Source organism: Leuresthes tenuis, unplaced genomic scaffold (assembly GCF_036924035.1).
Source record: "Leuresthes tenuis unplaced genomic scaffold, fLeuTen1.0.hap1 SCAF_4, whole genome shotgun sequence".
In the NCBI taxonomy this organism is placed as follows: domain Eukaryota; kingdom Metazoa; phylum Chordata; class Actinopteri; order Atheriniformes; family Atherinopsidae; genus Leuresthes; species Leuresthes tenuis.
The window spans coordinates 34,787,409-34,803,322 of NW_027325358.1; the positions used below are offsets into that span (position 1 = coordinate 34,787,409).

Below are 15,914 nucleotides of genomic sequence, written 5' to 3' on the forward strand. Positions count from 1 at the left end.
ATACATACATAGCAAATAAAACAACACTGCAGCAAAGACTTTAACAACCTTCGGAGGTTGGCAAAGACTTTAACAAACAATTCGACAAACAAACAATTTAACAACCAGCCCCTTTTTACAAACAAACAAATTAATTTCACAAACTAACGATTCAACAATCAGGCCATTTAACAAACAAACGATCAGACATATATCACTAACAAAAACTAACATGGATTTAAAACTTGTGATCTTTCATCGCAAACTCTCTTAAGAAAGATTCCGTTTCTAATGCGCGGCGCAGAGTTATTTATTCCTGTAGTCTTCTCACACAGACTATGGACTAACCTTTTCTGACTGCATTTTTGTTGTCCTTGGTTAATCCCACCACTACACACGGTTACCAGTTAAAAGGCTGACCTTTTCTGACCGTTTCATTTGTGGGTTATCCAACACAACATACAGTTACCAGTTAAAAGGCTTTTTTCCTTTGCCTCACCTTTTCTGACTGCTATTATGTTTTCATGGGTTAATCCTATACACAGTTACCAGTTAAAAAGCTGACCTTTTCTGAATGCTTCTTTTATGGGCTAATCCAACACAACCTACACACAGTTACCAGTTAAAAGGCTGACCTTTTCTGACTGCTATTAGGTTTTCATGGGTTAATCCTATACACAGTTACCAGTTAAAAAGCTGACTTTTTCTGACTGCTTCTTTTATGGGTTAATCCAGCACAATTTACACACAGTTACCAGTTAAAAAGATGTCCTTTTCTGACCGCTAATTAGGTTTTTACGGGTTAATCCTATACACAGTTACCAGTTAAAAGGATGACCTTTCCTGACTGCTTCTTTTATGGGTTAATCCAACACAACCTATACACGGTTACCAGTTAAAAGGCTTACTTTTTCTGACTGCTTCATTTGTGAGTGTTCCAACATAACTTTTACACAGTTACCAGTTAAAAGGCTTCTTTACTAGGTTGTATTCGAAATAGTATATTCTTAGGAAAATAGCAACGACTCAATCTATTTAAAGGCTTCCAGTTTCTATCAATTGCTAGTTAATTATCAAAATTTTCCCTATTTCCAACCAACAATAGTAATACAAAGGGTTCCTTACCATAAATCCACTGGTAAGTTAAACAACGAAGAATCCAGCGAGTCTGTCCACTGATTCAAAAATAGATTCTGTCACCTTTCCTCCAGCCAGTGGCAGCCGGCCTCTATCAGAAACTGTGCTGAGAGGACTTCAGTTAGGAATCCTGGACTCCCCCGTGCACGGTTTCAGCTCCGATTCTGGAAGGTGGAAAGGACTTAGAATCCGGCTCGAAGGACCATTATGTTAGAAAAATTCTCTCAAAAATAAGGCTCAGAGTCGCTGGATACGATTAATTTACACAAAACATTTATTTCTTGCAAGAAAGAGACAAGTCCGCACAAATCCACACAACCTGTCGGGAAGATCGCTCAGAGTTGTCTCCCGACAAAATGGTGCTCCAGCTATTTATGTTGCTTATGCTTGCTGATCACACAATGTTATGAGAAAAGGCACTTTTCTCACCATTCATTATTATGGGTAGGAATATTCAATGTTATGGGGAAAGGTGCTTCTCTCCCCATTCCTTGTTATGGGAAGGAACATAAGAGGTGCTTCTCACCAGTTAATATAATTAATATTACCGGTTGCCCTAATTTTGGCACCAGTATGAGACAAGAAGTTTTCCACAGCACCGGTACTTTTCCATCTGAAGGCTCATATTGAAGAGCCTATGAAGAGGGGCTGCTAGTTGACCAGCAGAGTCCCTCAGACGCCTTGGACAGACTCCATCTCGGCCTGCAGCCCTCCCTGACTGAAGTCTCCTTAGCTCAGCTCCAACCTCCTCTATAGTTAGGCAAAGAGGTTGTAGCAGAGGGATGACAACAGGAGTGATGTTGCTATCAATTTTAGAGATGGGGTGGGGGTGCAGCTGGACAGAGGAGGGTAAGGGGTGGGAGCAGCCACAGATGTGAAGGTGCAGCTGGGCTCAGGATGCCTGCTGCTGGAAGCTTCTTCAGAGGTGGATATGCAGCTGGGCTCAGGAGGTCTAGCGGGGGAAACGGCTGCAGAGATGGATGTGCAGCTGGGCTCAGGATACCTGGTGGTAGAAACTGCTGCAGAGGTGGAGGTGTAGCTTGACTCAGGAGACCTGGTGGTGGAAGCTGACAAAGAGGTGGAGGTGCAGCTGGACAGAAGAAGCCTGTTGGTGAGAGTTGCTGCTGAGGTGGAGGTGCAGTCAGGCGGAGGAGGAGGCTTGGCGATGTGAGTTGCCATTGAGGTGAAAGTACAGCTGGGGAAGTGGAAGCACTATAGAGGAAGCAGATGTAGTGGTGGGGGTGGAGGGAGAAGCAGCAGAGGTGGAAAAAGCCACACTATCAAACCTGTTGAAATATTTGTTCAAAGTATTGGCTCTGTCATCATCACCTTCCACAGACTGAGAGTTTTTCAGTCTGTATCCAGTGATAGTCCTCATGCCCCTCCACACCTCCTTGGTGTTATTGTTCTCCAGTTGTCTCTACCTTTTTCTTGTACTCCACCTTAGCTCGACTTAGTGTCTTTTTAAGCTCTCGTTGTACATTCCACCGCCTTTCTCCATCCCCATTCTGGAACGCCATCTTTTTCTGGTTCAGGAGGTATTTGATGTCACTGGTGATCCATTGTTTTATTATTAAGATAGCGCCTTACAGTCCAGTCCAGAAGTTAATGTAGTCAGTGATGGTGCTGAGCCGCCTGTCCATGTCAATGTCCATTTCTTCTTCCTCCAGCAGTACAGCCCAGTCTGTAACATCAAAGCAGTCTCTCGATGCATCACGCGGCTCTGGTGACCACTTCCTGAATAATCTGGTAGTAACAGGAAGTGCTTGTACACAAGGTCTATATGTAGGTTGTAAATAGACCATGCTGTGATCAGATCTACCCAGTGGTGGAAGAGACACTGCCCTGTAAGCCTCCTTCACAGTAGCATAAAACAGATCTAATGTCTTTTCTCCACGTGTTGGGCAGTCCACATACAGAGCCAGTCAGGCAGGAGGATAAAGAGACATGGTTGAAAGGATACTGGGTCTGTATTCTAGCAACGGCATCATGGATGACGTCACACGCCGTTGTTGGTGCTGCCCTCGGTGGAATACAAACAATGATGACGACTGTATATGGGAAATCTCTGGGCGTATAGAACGCACAGAAACCAACTGACAGCAGTTCAATGTCTGGACAACATATCCTCTCCTTAACGGTCACATTGTGGGGGTTAACCCATCTTTGATTAAAAAACAGGATAATACCCCCGCCTTTCCGCTTATCGCTTGTACTCTGGTCACGATCCGCTAGTACGGCTGTGAAGCAGGGTATGTCCACACATGAGTCTGGTGTTGTCGTTCAGCCAGGACTCAGACAGACAGATCAAACTGCTCTCCTTATACAGCTGTTGGTTCTGCACAAGTGTCTCTTGCTCATCACACTTGTTTGGTGGCGAATTAGCATTTCCCATAATCACCAAGGGCAGAAAAGGCTTGTACCTCCACCTACTGTTGTCCCTTTTTGCCTTTCATTTTGCTCCAGCTATGCATCTGGACTTTGATTGGATCATTGCAACACCTTGGTTCTTTTCTTTTTCAAAGATTCTGTTGTAGATTTGCTGCTGTGTTTGGGATCATTGTCCTGTGGATGACCCAGTTTCAGCCAAGCTTTAGCTGTCAGACAGATGGCCTCAGTTTTTACTCTAGAATGCTTTGGTACACAGAGGAGATCATGGTGGACTCAATGAAAGAAAAGTGTCCTGGGGCCTGATGTACAAAGGGTGTGTACGCACAAAAAAGTGGCGTACACACTTTTTCACGTCAACAATCAGATGTATCAAGAGCGAAATGACCGTGGAAATGTGCGGTGCCTCACGCCAACTTCAGGGCTGTCGTATGCACTTTTCTACAGTTGTTGATTGTTTGGCGACACTTACAGGTGATGTTGGGAAACTGTTATAATAAATAAATGTGAACACAATTTGTCCTCAGACTGAGTGATATGCACATTTGAGACACATGAACAATTACCACTGATGAACAATTAACACACCCATGTGTCTGCTATTACAGAGTGGATATAAAAGCATGCGCAAAGTGTTGCAGTGCATACCATTAAAAACAATGGCTGCTTTAGCGGTATTGGAAGACATTGTAAATGGTCATCAACCGTTTTGAGGGCAATCCTCCTGTAACTGGGTGCAGAGCTGCGGCCGACGATGGGGCGCAACACATCGAGGGGCCATGAGCTGCTTGTGCCACAGGTGATGTGCACACTGGAGTTTAAGCAACTGGAGCATTCCAGAGGGAGCTGACCAACCAAATGGGACTGTGCCAGTCGACCCTGAGCCGAGCCATGCCAGTCTAGTGGGACGGAATTATCTGCATCTCAGCCAGGTATATCAAACAGGCCAACATTGAAGCGCAATTTGAAGCGAGAGCCAGTTTGTAATCGGAGCTGTCGACTGAACACACAGTGCTATAAAAGCGCCATCACATGATGAATTTGTATATCAACGGGAAACATTTTCATTCCATCAATGTACAGATCGTATGTGATGAGGTTGAGAGTTGAGAGTTTAGCATGGTGACGGCTGCAGGGAGGAAGCTTTTCCTGAACCTGCTCGTCCGGGAACGGAGCACCCTGTAGCGCCTCCCGGAGGGGAGGAGTTCAAGCAGTCTGTAGCTGGGATGAGAGCTGTCCTTGACAATACTGCGCGCCCTCCGCAGGCACCTCTTGCTCTGGACAGTCTCAATGGAGGGGAGTGGCGAACCTGTGATGCGTCGGGCGGTTTTCACCACCCTCTGGAGTGACTTCCGTTCTGCAACAGAGCAGCTGCCATACCATACTGAGATACAGTTGGTGAGGATGCTCTTGATGGTGCAGTAGTATAAGTTCACCAGGATCTGAGGAGAAAGATGGGTCTTCTTCAGCCTCCTCAGGAAGAAGAGGCGTTGGTGTGCTTTTTTGACCAGGGTTGAGGTGTTGAGAGACCAAGAGAGATACTCGGAGATGTGGACCCCCAGGAACTTGAAGCTGATGACACACTCAACCTTCGTCCCATCGATAAGGATGGGGGTGGGTGTGCCACTCTTCTTCCTGAAGTCCACAATGAGCTCTTTGGTCTTCTTGGTGTTGAGAGCCAGGTTGTTGGCAGTGCACCACTCTGCCAAATGCTTCTCTGTATGCCGTCTCATTGTTGTTGCTGATGAGGCCAACCACCGTTGTGTTGTCCACAAACTTGATCATGGTATTAGAACCATGTACAGGCGTGCAGTTGTAGGTGAAGAGGGAGTAGAGGAGAGGACTCAGCACACAGCCCTGTGGGATGCCAGTGTTCAGGATGAGTGTAGAGGACGTGTGGTTCTCCAGCCTAACAGACTGGGGTCTGTTGGTTAGAAAGTCCAGTACCCAGTTGCAGAGGGAGGCATTGATATCCAGGTCACTGAGTTTGCTAATCAGTTTGGAGGGGATGATGGTGTTGAATGCTGAGCTATAGTCTATGAACAGCATTCTCACATAGGTGTTGTTATTGTCCAGGTGAGCAAGGGCAGAGTGTAGTGTAGTGGAGATGGCATCCTCCATGCTCCTATTCTGGCAGTAGGCAAATTGGAAGGGGTCAAGTGTGGGTGGTAAGCAGGTTTTGAGGTGAGCCAGGACCAGCCTCTCGAAGCACTTCATGATGGTGGGGGTGAGTGCAACAGGGCGGAAGTCGTTGAGGCACTCAGCTTTGGAATATTTTGGCACTGGCACAATGGAGGTGGTTTTGAAGCATGTGGGGACAGCTGCTTGGGCCGGCGACAGGTTGAAAATGTCATTCAAGACCTCAGCTAGCTGCCCAGCACAGGTCCTGAGCACGCATCCAGGGATGCCATCAGGGCCAGCAGCCTTGCGTGCATTGGTCCTGCTCAGTGCAGCAGACACGTCGGTTGGGGAGAGTGTGAGAGGTTGGTGTCCTGTCGTGAGCACAGCCTTTGGCAGGTTGGCTCCTGGTTGTCCCTCTCAAACAGAGCATAAAAGCTGTTAAGCTCATTCAGGAAGGAGACGTTGTTGAATGTGGGGGTGGTGTTGGTGGGTTTGTAGTCAGTTATGGCCTGGATGCCCTGCCACATGCGTCGGAGGTCGGAGTTGTTCTTAAAGTGCTCCTCAATCCTTAGCTTGTGGCTGTGCTTGGCCTCCCTGATGCCCCTCTTCAGATCAGCCCTGGATGAAGAGTAGGCCTGCCTAATATCGGACCACTTCTTTTTCTCCTCTGCTTGTGTGCGCTTCTCAGACCCCACAACATTAAAGGCCTCACTCATACTCTCCCACCCACTCCTCTTACGTTTGCTGCTTATATCTGTAACGGGTGGTATATGGACCCAATTGCAGTACAAAGGAGTCAGAAGACAGTGGTAAAAAGTTCAAGGCTTTACTGAGACTCTGGCAGACAGACAGACTGTTTAGAAACTGGCAAACAGGAATCAGGAAAGGAGAGGCAAAGTTCTTGGTCAGGGACAGAAGGCTGGGTCGAATTACCAGGAGGCAGACGAAGCAGGGAATCAGGGACAGGCGAGGTCGGTACCGGTAAAGCTGGCAGGAGAACGCTGGAAAGACATGCATGGCAAAGAACAATCTGGCAAAGGATAGAGTGTGGAGCTGGTGACTATATGCTAGGCTGATTGCATGTGATGAGAGGCAGCTGTGTGCACAGGTGAGTGGAGTGAACTGATGAGGTGTGTGTGGCTGACAGGCTGAGTGGGGCAGAAGCAGGATCAATGGAAAATTACTGATGGTAGGATGACTAAACTGTAACAATATCGTAGGATAGCGAGCCGAAGAGCACATTTTTGCGGGCCTCCACTTCAGAAAGTAGCACCTCCATCTCGCTTTCCGTTAAGTTCTTCTTTTTTTCCGTCTTACTCATTCTTTTTTATTTATTTTCTGATCGTGCAGAGAGAGGATTCGCAGGTGCAGGGCTCATTTAGATATTATTTGCATTTTTAAGTAGGGGCGTGGACAGGGAGGAGTAGGGTACTCCGACATGTGCACTCAATTCCACTTGATTGGGATGTAGAAACGAAATGTGCTTGGATTCATGTGTGTGCACACATTGATACATCTGGATATTTTTATACATTGGAGGGCATTTTGGTTTGGTTTCAGTAGGAAATCCCATGCAAGTCTTTGTATATGAGGCCCCAGGTTCTGTGGCTGCAAAACAAGCCCAAATTATTATCCCTCCACCACTACGCTTGACAGTTGGTATGAGGTGTTTGTGTTGATATGCTGGGTTTGGTTTTCTCCAAATGTCCTGCTGTGCATTATGAGCAAACATCTCCACTTTTGTCTCATCTGTTTTGTTTGTTTTTTTGCACAATTTCTCTGAGCATTGCCATCACAACGTCCACTTCTGGGAAGATTGGCAACTGTTTTGAATATTTTCCACTTGTGAATGATCTTTCTCACTGCAGAATGATGGTCTCCACTCAGTTAACAAATACTCTTTTAACCCTTCTCATATTGATGGGCAGCAACAATTACTTCTCTGAGATAATTTCTCATGTCTTTCCTCCTTTGCATCGTGTTAACACACACCTGAATGCTCCAGACCAGCAAACTGACAAAACTTGTGTTTTCATAGTTTGAAAGAAGGGTTGCTTTCTTTTTTCATGACTGCACTTACATACACAAACCTAATATTACCAGCAACAAAAATATGTGAAAAATTGAAAAAATATATGAAGTGATCATGCATAATCCCCTTTATGACTGATCTCAGGTCAGCAGAAGGCTTGTTTCAGACAACTGGACCACAGAAACTGAAAGCTACCTCAGTGGGCTTCTAGAGCTAATGCTAGTAACAGCTAAAAGGCCTGGGTCTGATGACTCGAAGAGAACTGCTTAGGTTAAAGAACCGTATAGGCTAAATATTTGACACCCAAGATCATTAATTTGTCCTGTTGTGGCAATGGTAGTATACATGACTGAATACAGCAGATGATTTAGAACTTAATGTCAATATTAACAATCAATTACAATTGATATTTTCATATATTTGCAAGTTATAGTATATATAAAGAAAGATTCTGAAAAATAGTAGTTTAACTTAAGTCCACAGGAAATTGAATATTCTTAAAGATTAAAAATCCTGTTCACACAAGCACCATTCAAAAGAAAATATCAGTCCATGTGAAAAGGCAAAAAATTTCATGGAAGCAAGCTCATGCCCATACAGTAGGCGGTTTCATCATTTTATTTTGAAAAACTCAATACACTGAAATACAAATACACAAGAATATGTGAACAAGCCAGTTGTCTCTGAAAGTCGTGTTCTTTTTTTAATATATTTATGTTATGTCCTGGAAAACTAAACATGACTGGGGACAAACTGTGACGGGACCATCTCTAGGGCGGACATGCCCTCTAGGATGTGATACAGTAAAGGGCTAGGGTGGATGTGACTCATTTTTCCTCCAGAAGTCATGATGTGTGGATATGGTAGGGGTCCTGGAAGAGAAAATACCACTCATCAGCATAGAGAAATGCAACATCATACATTCTGTAAAGATATTTTTCTTCCATATCACAAATAATGTTCAGATTTTATTTCCTCCATGTCTCCCATACTGTGAAGAAGATGTGTTTTTCTTCCAAATCACATACTGTCAAGATTTTTGGGTTAAAAATCACACATACTGTAAAGAAAACGTTATTCCTCATCATCTACCACATAGTCATATGCTAAGGTCTGACTGGTATGCATCATATTATATTGAATGCATGACTTTTAAGGGTGTGTAAGTTAGCTGCCTTACCAGAATAAGCAGGATAGTGTGGACTTCACTCCAGTTGTCCCCAAAGATTTCGGCTTCTTTACTACAAGGTCAGTCATGGCCTCTGCATGGACTACCTTAAGGTAATACAAAAAAACATTTTGTGAATATCATGCAGTTTGTTAAATCTATTGTCCAAAAGCATGGTTGATGCCACCTATGTGGTTCACTGGTGCAGGCCAGGGAAGGTGGGACTGTTGGAAGGCCAAGTTGCAGGTCATTTACTGGTTGATATAATAAAGCTGTCTTATGGTTACAAAAGCCTTTGCCTGTGGCACAGCTGCAGCTGTATGCTGTGACAGCAGGTGGCTCATCTGTCTCCAGGATAATCTGAGAAACAACAAGAGATGGATTATTGACATATTTTCGAGTCATTTTAAATAAGAGCTGTTGTATAACAGATATATATGTAAACTCGCTGTCAGCTGGTTTGAAATCTTGCAAAGACTCTGCAACTGCAGAAAAGTAAAAAATTAATATGAAAAATTAATATGAACACGACAATTTTTTTGAACACGACAATAATTTGAACAGTGACAGAAAAATGCAACTGCAGCTGTTAACAGACACACGATCAAACACACTTTCGCCAGCAGGCAACATAATAAACCTCACGAGTGGGGCTCCTCATTTCTCCTCTTGGACCGGTAGAATGATATTGCCCTCATTACCACCTTGTCATCATTTGTCGCAAAATCGTTCTATTTTTTTTTTTAACCTGGGCTCTATTTTGTCTAAATGATTGATGGGATTAAACATATTTGAAACCGTTCCTGTATAGAGCTGTATAGCCTACAGCCTTGGAGCGCTTTATAACGCAATCAAATGTGGCATGTGGCTAACGTTCAAATACATCCACTAAATGTGTTTAATTTTGCAACTGACAGGCTCAGATTATTTTTACAATTAGTGTCTGACATCGACACATGAGCTAGCCACCTCTGGCAACATTATAGCTAGCTGCAGAGAGAACTAAGTCCGGGGCAGCTCAGATTCGTTTGTTTAATTAACAGCTAACATCATTTAACGTTAGCGAACTACATTTAAAGGAGCAGTGTGTAAGTAATTTCTGTGTGCGTTTGACCGGTGTTTGCCAGATTCATTCATTTCCGATGTGCATTGAACGCAACACTCCACGCTTTGGAGAAACTGTGGTGGCCTGATGCTGCGTGCAGCACACACTACCCAACACATCCATCCCTCAAATGTGTCACGATGTCTTCTACATCGAGTGAAACCACCTTCTCAAGTTCTGAGGTTACTTTTAGAGATATAAATGATAATTAGATGTTATATTTGGTTAGCTATTCTGTGAAAAGATAATTTACAGTGAATGTCACTTTTAGTTGTTCTGCTTTATATTAGTGTTTTGTGGACCCCAGTAGCTACCTGTGTGGTAATAAAAGCTAATATTAGCTACGTAAGACTAAAGGCTGTTTGTATTTAGTCTGATAGAGGGATAGCATTAGCAGGCAACACATTTGCAGAGTGTAACACCAGAATGGGAGACAGAGGTAAGAGAGAGAGGGAGAGAGAGGACGACGAGCAGTGTTGCCAGGTGAGAAATGTAGTATTTTCATACCGGAGACATAAAATTATTGTATTTTGAGGGAAATTATCGTACACCCGTCATAACCAAAATAACAAGTCTATTGATGCGCTATAGTCACTCTAGTGTTGAATAGTGTCTAACAGGCACTCACGGCTTTGTATCAGCAACCCCACAATTGCGTTAGGCTAAATGTCCCCCATAAACAATGACGAGTGGGAACTAATGAGCCAAATCATGAGGCCTGGAGGCCACCTACTGTTAGGAACTTCTGAGGCAAACGCATGCACGTCACTCGTTGCTCACATAGAAAAGCACGATTGGCTTGACACTTGTCACATGGAAATGGAAATGCCTTCAGGGTTCACAAAAAAAACCGACAGACAATTGCAACAGGCTGATTTCAACCGATCACAACCACACATTCACAGAATGGTCAAATTATCGTATTTTGGGCCTTTTTTGGGATTATTGATCGTACATCGTAAACAGGGCAAAATTATCGTACACCTGGCAACACTGACGAGGAGGCAGAGCTGCTGGAGCAGGCAAGGCGAGGCGAGGGGGAGGCAGGACGAACACAGTCGCTGCCTCACGTGAAGAGGAAGAGAGGATTGAAGATGATCTCCGTTACATGACTCCAAGTCATTTCTGTCCAGCTAACAAAGCTACTTAGTAGTTTTGGTGCATAAACTCACGTGAATCAACAGTTTTCAACAGGGACACAAAGAAAACGTTACATTTGTTTTTATCAGATCAGCTAATCTCACATTACAGACACTCCAAATTCACTACACACATCAACAGTCTCCTCCTGGTCAGACTACAACAGCTTTTTTGGACAAAAAGAGTTTGGACCAATTTTGCCCATTTTCTACTCCAGGCTTCCTCCCACTGTCCAAAAACATGCTTGTTAGGTTAATTGGTGACTCTAAAATGGTCCTTAGGAGTGAGTGTGAGCATGTGTGGTTGTTTGACTTGTTTGTCTCTGTGTGGCTCTGTGATGGACTGGCGACCTGTCCAGGGTGTACCCCGCCTCTCGCCCGATGATTGCTGGGATAGGCTCCAGCCCCCCAGCAACCCAACCGATGGATTAAGCGGGTATAGAAAATGGATGGATGGATTTATTATAACTGAATTGTATTTCAATTTATTATAACTGAATTGTATTTCGGTTGTATTTCTGAATTTTGCATGAGCCAATTTGAATCAATCTTGATATAAATTTTATTTTTTTCTGAGATATTTGTATATATAGATATTAATTTTTTTCTGATATATAACTTATGTCTACTGTGTTTTATCTTTCATATGGATGTATAATGTATTATTGTTTCTTCATTTTTCAACTTATTAAAATAGCGGAGTTGTACAAAATCTGCTTCTGCTTCTCTATCATGTATTAGTGTTTTTATATATCGTGTGTCTTTTTAGCGGCTGACCGGTCCAGATGGTGGCCCCACAGCTTGTCAGCGCCAATAGCCAGTAGCAGTCGATGCAGTGTCTAGTCTCCATATATATATATATATATATATTTTTTTTTAAATTTTTTTTATTTTTCTCTCAACAGCTTTATTTAAAAGGAGTTGACATAGATACAAATAGTATACAGGGAACCGTATACAAGGAAAATATAGAGAAGGGGTGATGGTCATTATACAACAAGGTTATACATGTTACAAAAGTCTATGGTTTTAATAGCCTTTTCATTTGCTGATTTGGTGATTAGCTTAAAGTTTAATTTATTTTTGAAAAACATAAAAGCAAGGGGTTTTTGTAGAAAATGTGCTTTTATGAATATGAAACTTTGAAAGAAATAAAAACTGATTTTTTTCCTTCTTTCTTAGAAGGAAAATGTTGTTTTTGTTTATGGAAACCAAAAACAAAATTAAAGTAAAATAAAATCTATGGTGAAAGAGTCAATAATACATTTGCCAAGGTCTGCCCATAGTTTTCTTTGTGTGAAAACAAAGCCAGAACAAATGAACAACTGTTTCTTGATGTAAAGTACAGAAAGAGCAATTAATATTAATGTCCTTTTCAAATTTTTGCATATAAAGATTAGCTGGATAATATTTGTGTATGATTTTGTAAGAAACTTCCTTAACCTAATTTGTGATTAAAAATTTGTTAGGAAGCATCCAAGTTTTTTTCCAATCAATATGATCTGTGAAACTAATAAAGTAATATTAGGGGTAGCAACAATATCTTTTTTAAATAAGGCACATACTTTTTTATTATTATTCTTTTGGGCTAGTGAGAAACATATTTTTCCTTCTGGAGAGTCAGTTGAATATGCCACAAATACATGTCTAGATGAGGATGTACAACTTTTAAAAAGCATTAAAGTACCTGATGAAATAGCATTAGTGACAACTAAAAATTCTTCAGGAGTCACCTGGGAGTAAGACAGCAATATTCCCTCCTCATTTAGCAGCTCACTCACCAGCTTTCAGAAACCAGGTTTCAAAGAAAAGGGACTTATTTTTAATTATGATATCTCTATTGTTCCAACTAATATATCGGTGAGGTTAAAAGTTGTGCTTATAGATGAGAGTTCAGGCATGGAGGACCTGTTTATGAAATACAGATAGTTTAACTGGGAGTCTTTCTATGTTATAGTTAAAAGTCAGGATAAAATGGAGGCCTCCAAAACTTTGTTACTATTATGACAGGAGTCAGGAATTAGTTTTATGTTTTCAGAGACGACACCATTAATATTCAACTGGTGGATAGAGTTGATTTTAGGGCGATTTTTTCAAATAAAAAAAAAATAAGCAGAGTTTTGCTCACCTTCCTCTAGTCATCTCTTTCTTGATCTCAAAAAGGCTTCTTCTGCCTCATGTCAAAATATATCGTCAAGTTTACCCTGGAGGTCTAGCAAAATCAGTCTATCTTCCTGTGAAACATCCTTGGGAGATATCTGATAATACAAAGCCATTTTAAAGATTAACTCTTCTTCTTCAATTATCCTAGACTTGGCAATATTACTTCAATACCTTCTCAGGAACTTGCACACTTAAAACTTAGCTCCCAGTTAATATTACAGGCTTTCTTCCTGCTCGCTTTCTCCAAGAACTGGCTAATTAATTTGTTTATTTCTTTTGTAACTGATTTATGCTTAAGCAGAGAGTTGTTCAGTTTTTAAAATGAGGATCTACAATGTGTAAAATCCGTTGCAAATAATTGTATATTGATATATATTACTCTGTGGTCAGTTAAGGGCGTGGTAAGGATATTAACTGTAACATTGTTTTCATTAATGGATTTAGATATTAACCGTAACTCAATGTGGGATTGTCTTGTTCCCATTTTATTACTCCAGGTGAAGGATTTTTCATTTGGGAATTTTTTTCTCCATACATCTGTAACGTCAAAATTCTCCATCAGCATTTTTAATCTTGTATTAAGGGGAGAGGATTGAGTTGCAGGCCATCTGTGAATTGTATTATCAAAAGTTATATTAAAATCCCCACCAAGGATAAGAAGAGAGTTGGGATATTTGGAAAGCCAATTAAGATTCTGTTTTCTATCAAGTCAAGTAAATTGTCATTCTCTGATTTAGAATTAGATCCATACACATTAACAATGATGAAGGTAGTATTAATAGATCTAATTACCAATAGAATGTAGTGACCTAGAGGGTCACAATCTGGTATGCAGGACATTTCTATTAGAGGTATTTTTTAGCTGTAGTGACTCCAGCAGAGCGTTCAGAGCCATGTGAAAACCAGACCTCATTGCACCATTGTGACCTCCAAAAATATATTTATGTCAGCAGCTGTAGAATGGGATTTTTAAAAGAAACTAAAGTCTGTTTTGAGTTGTTTGGCAAACAACTTAAGCGTTAAGCAATTCTATCTTAACGCCCTGGCATTAAGGGCAATTAAATACAAAGACAAAGTTGTCAAACAACAGGAAAAAAGTTATACAAAGAAAAACCACTCTCTTAGGTGGAGTATATCACTCTTAAGGGGAACCGAGTGCTGCATTATTAGCATAAAATATGAGTAGAGTTAAGGTAAGGCCTAGTAAATAACAGATCAGCAAAACAACTAAAGTAAAATAAAAACACAGCATATTTAGCTTACTGCCTATAAGATTTGCCATCTTAATAAAACAAGGTATGTGTAATTAAGAAGGGTTAGATGTGAAATGGTTTGATCATTTTCTTTCTTTTCCACCTCCTCTATATAAAAAAATACAAAAAAATATATTAAAAAATAAATAGATACAATAAAATAATAAACATGCATTTAAAAAAGGAGAACGAAAGAGCTGCCTCTGAGCCATTTTAAAATGAAAAGTAAAAACCCAGATTACAGCCTTTTAGGTGCTCGAGTTTATAAAACAAATTTATAAAACAGTATTTGTCAAAATTATATTGGTTTCACGGTATTTGATTTCTGTGTTACCTCCTGCGGCTACAACGTATGGCCGACAACATTTGGAGAATATTGTTGTTTGATCGATGTTAGGGATTTTTTAAAGCCGAAGAACTTCCAAACAACAAACACGGCTCCTCTTCTGTTTCATTGTTTACTTGTTATGAAACTTCAGTTTCAGAACTTTCACCCGGTTTATCCATTTTGTTCACCGCTCAATGAGATCCGTACGCCCAACACAGGCTGTGCTCTGGCGTGCTGCTGGTTTGGTGCAACTGTAAAACAGCCCCCTCTCAAACAATGTCCGGCGGTGCAACATTCCGCTGCTCTGCGTTCCCAACGTTTTGTACGCTACACAGTACACAGTATATGAAAAATTCATATCAGAAAAAATATATATCACCGGGGTATGAAACGGTATACCGCCCAGCACTAGTTCGAGTTAAAGAATAAAAGGAGCAGCATATCACAATACTTAGCTATAACTGACAGGATAGTCCTAAGGAGGGAGATTCGCTTCAGCTCCATTGATGAAGCCTCGACATCCAACGAAGTGGGCTGCTTTCCCCTCCTTTCGAGCCTTGTCGATCATTGGCTACGGTTTATTCCTTCGTTATCTGTCCTCTTTTGAGAGATCCTCCGTGAATCTCAAGCTGTTGTCTGTGAGTGAGGATAGCTGTATAAGGTGATATCATGTATAACCGGCTTGCTCATTTCTGTGCTTGAACAGCAGCTTTATAAGGAGATATCTCTGAGAAAAACATGTGGTGAAACTAGGACCGCACACACAACGGTCTTCTGAAAGTAACTCCTTATACAGGCACACACACGCACACACATAGAGGAAGAGACAAGATATTGACGCACACACATCTCATAAGGAGGAGACTGAATACAAGTGTATATAACATCACACTCCTAGACAAAGACAGAGCTTTTCCGTACTTTGTGCTGTTCGCATGCATTGTACTGAACTGCTCTCCGCACTTTGCAAACTGCGCAAATAAAACTGTGTTGATTTTTATATCGTCGCATCTGTCTTCCTCCTTCACTGCATCAACGGACTCGGAAAGAGGCACAGGTTTACCTCAACAATTTTGGGGGCTCGTTCGGGATGTGGTGAGG

General features: G+C 41.7%; 1 long non-coding RNA gene across 1 annotated transcript; it reads right to left on the reverse strand.

Moving 5' to 3' along the window:
* Window positions 1-8,243: 8,243 nt before the first annotated feature.
* On the reverse strand, window positions 8,244-15,444 carry LOC140304793 (uncharacterized). The gene is made up of 2 exons (XR_011915293.1): window positions 8,838-15,444; window positions 8,244-8,529 (listed from the first exon to the last, which is right to left on the reverse strand). It is a non-coding gene; the product is annotated as an uncharacterized lncRNA (long non-coding RNA).
* Window positions 15,445-15,914: the final 470 nt, after the last annotated feature.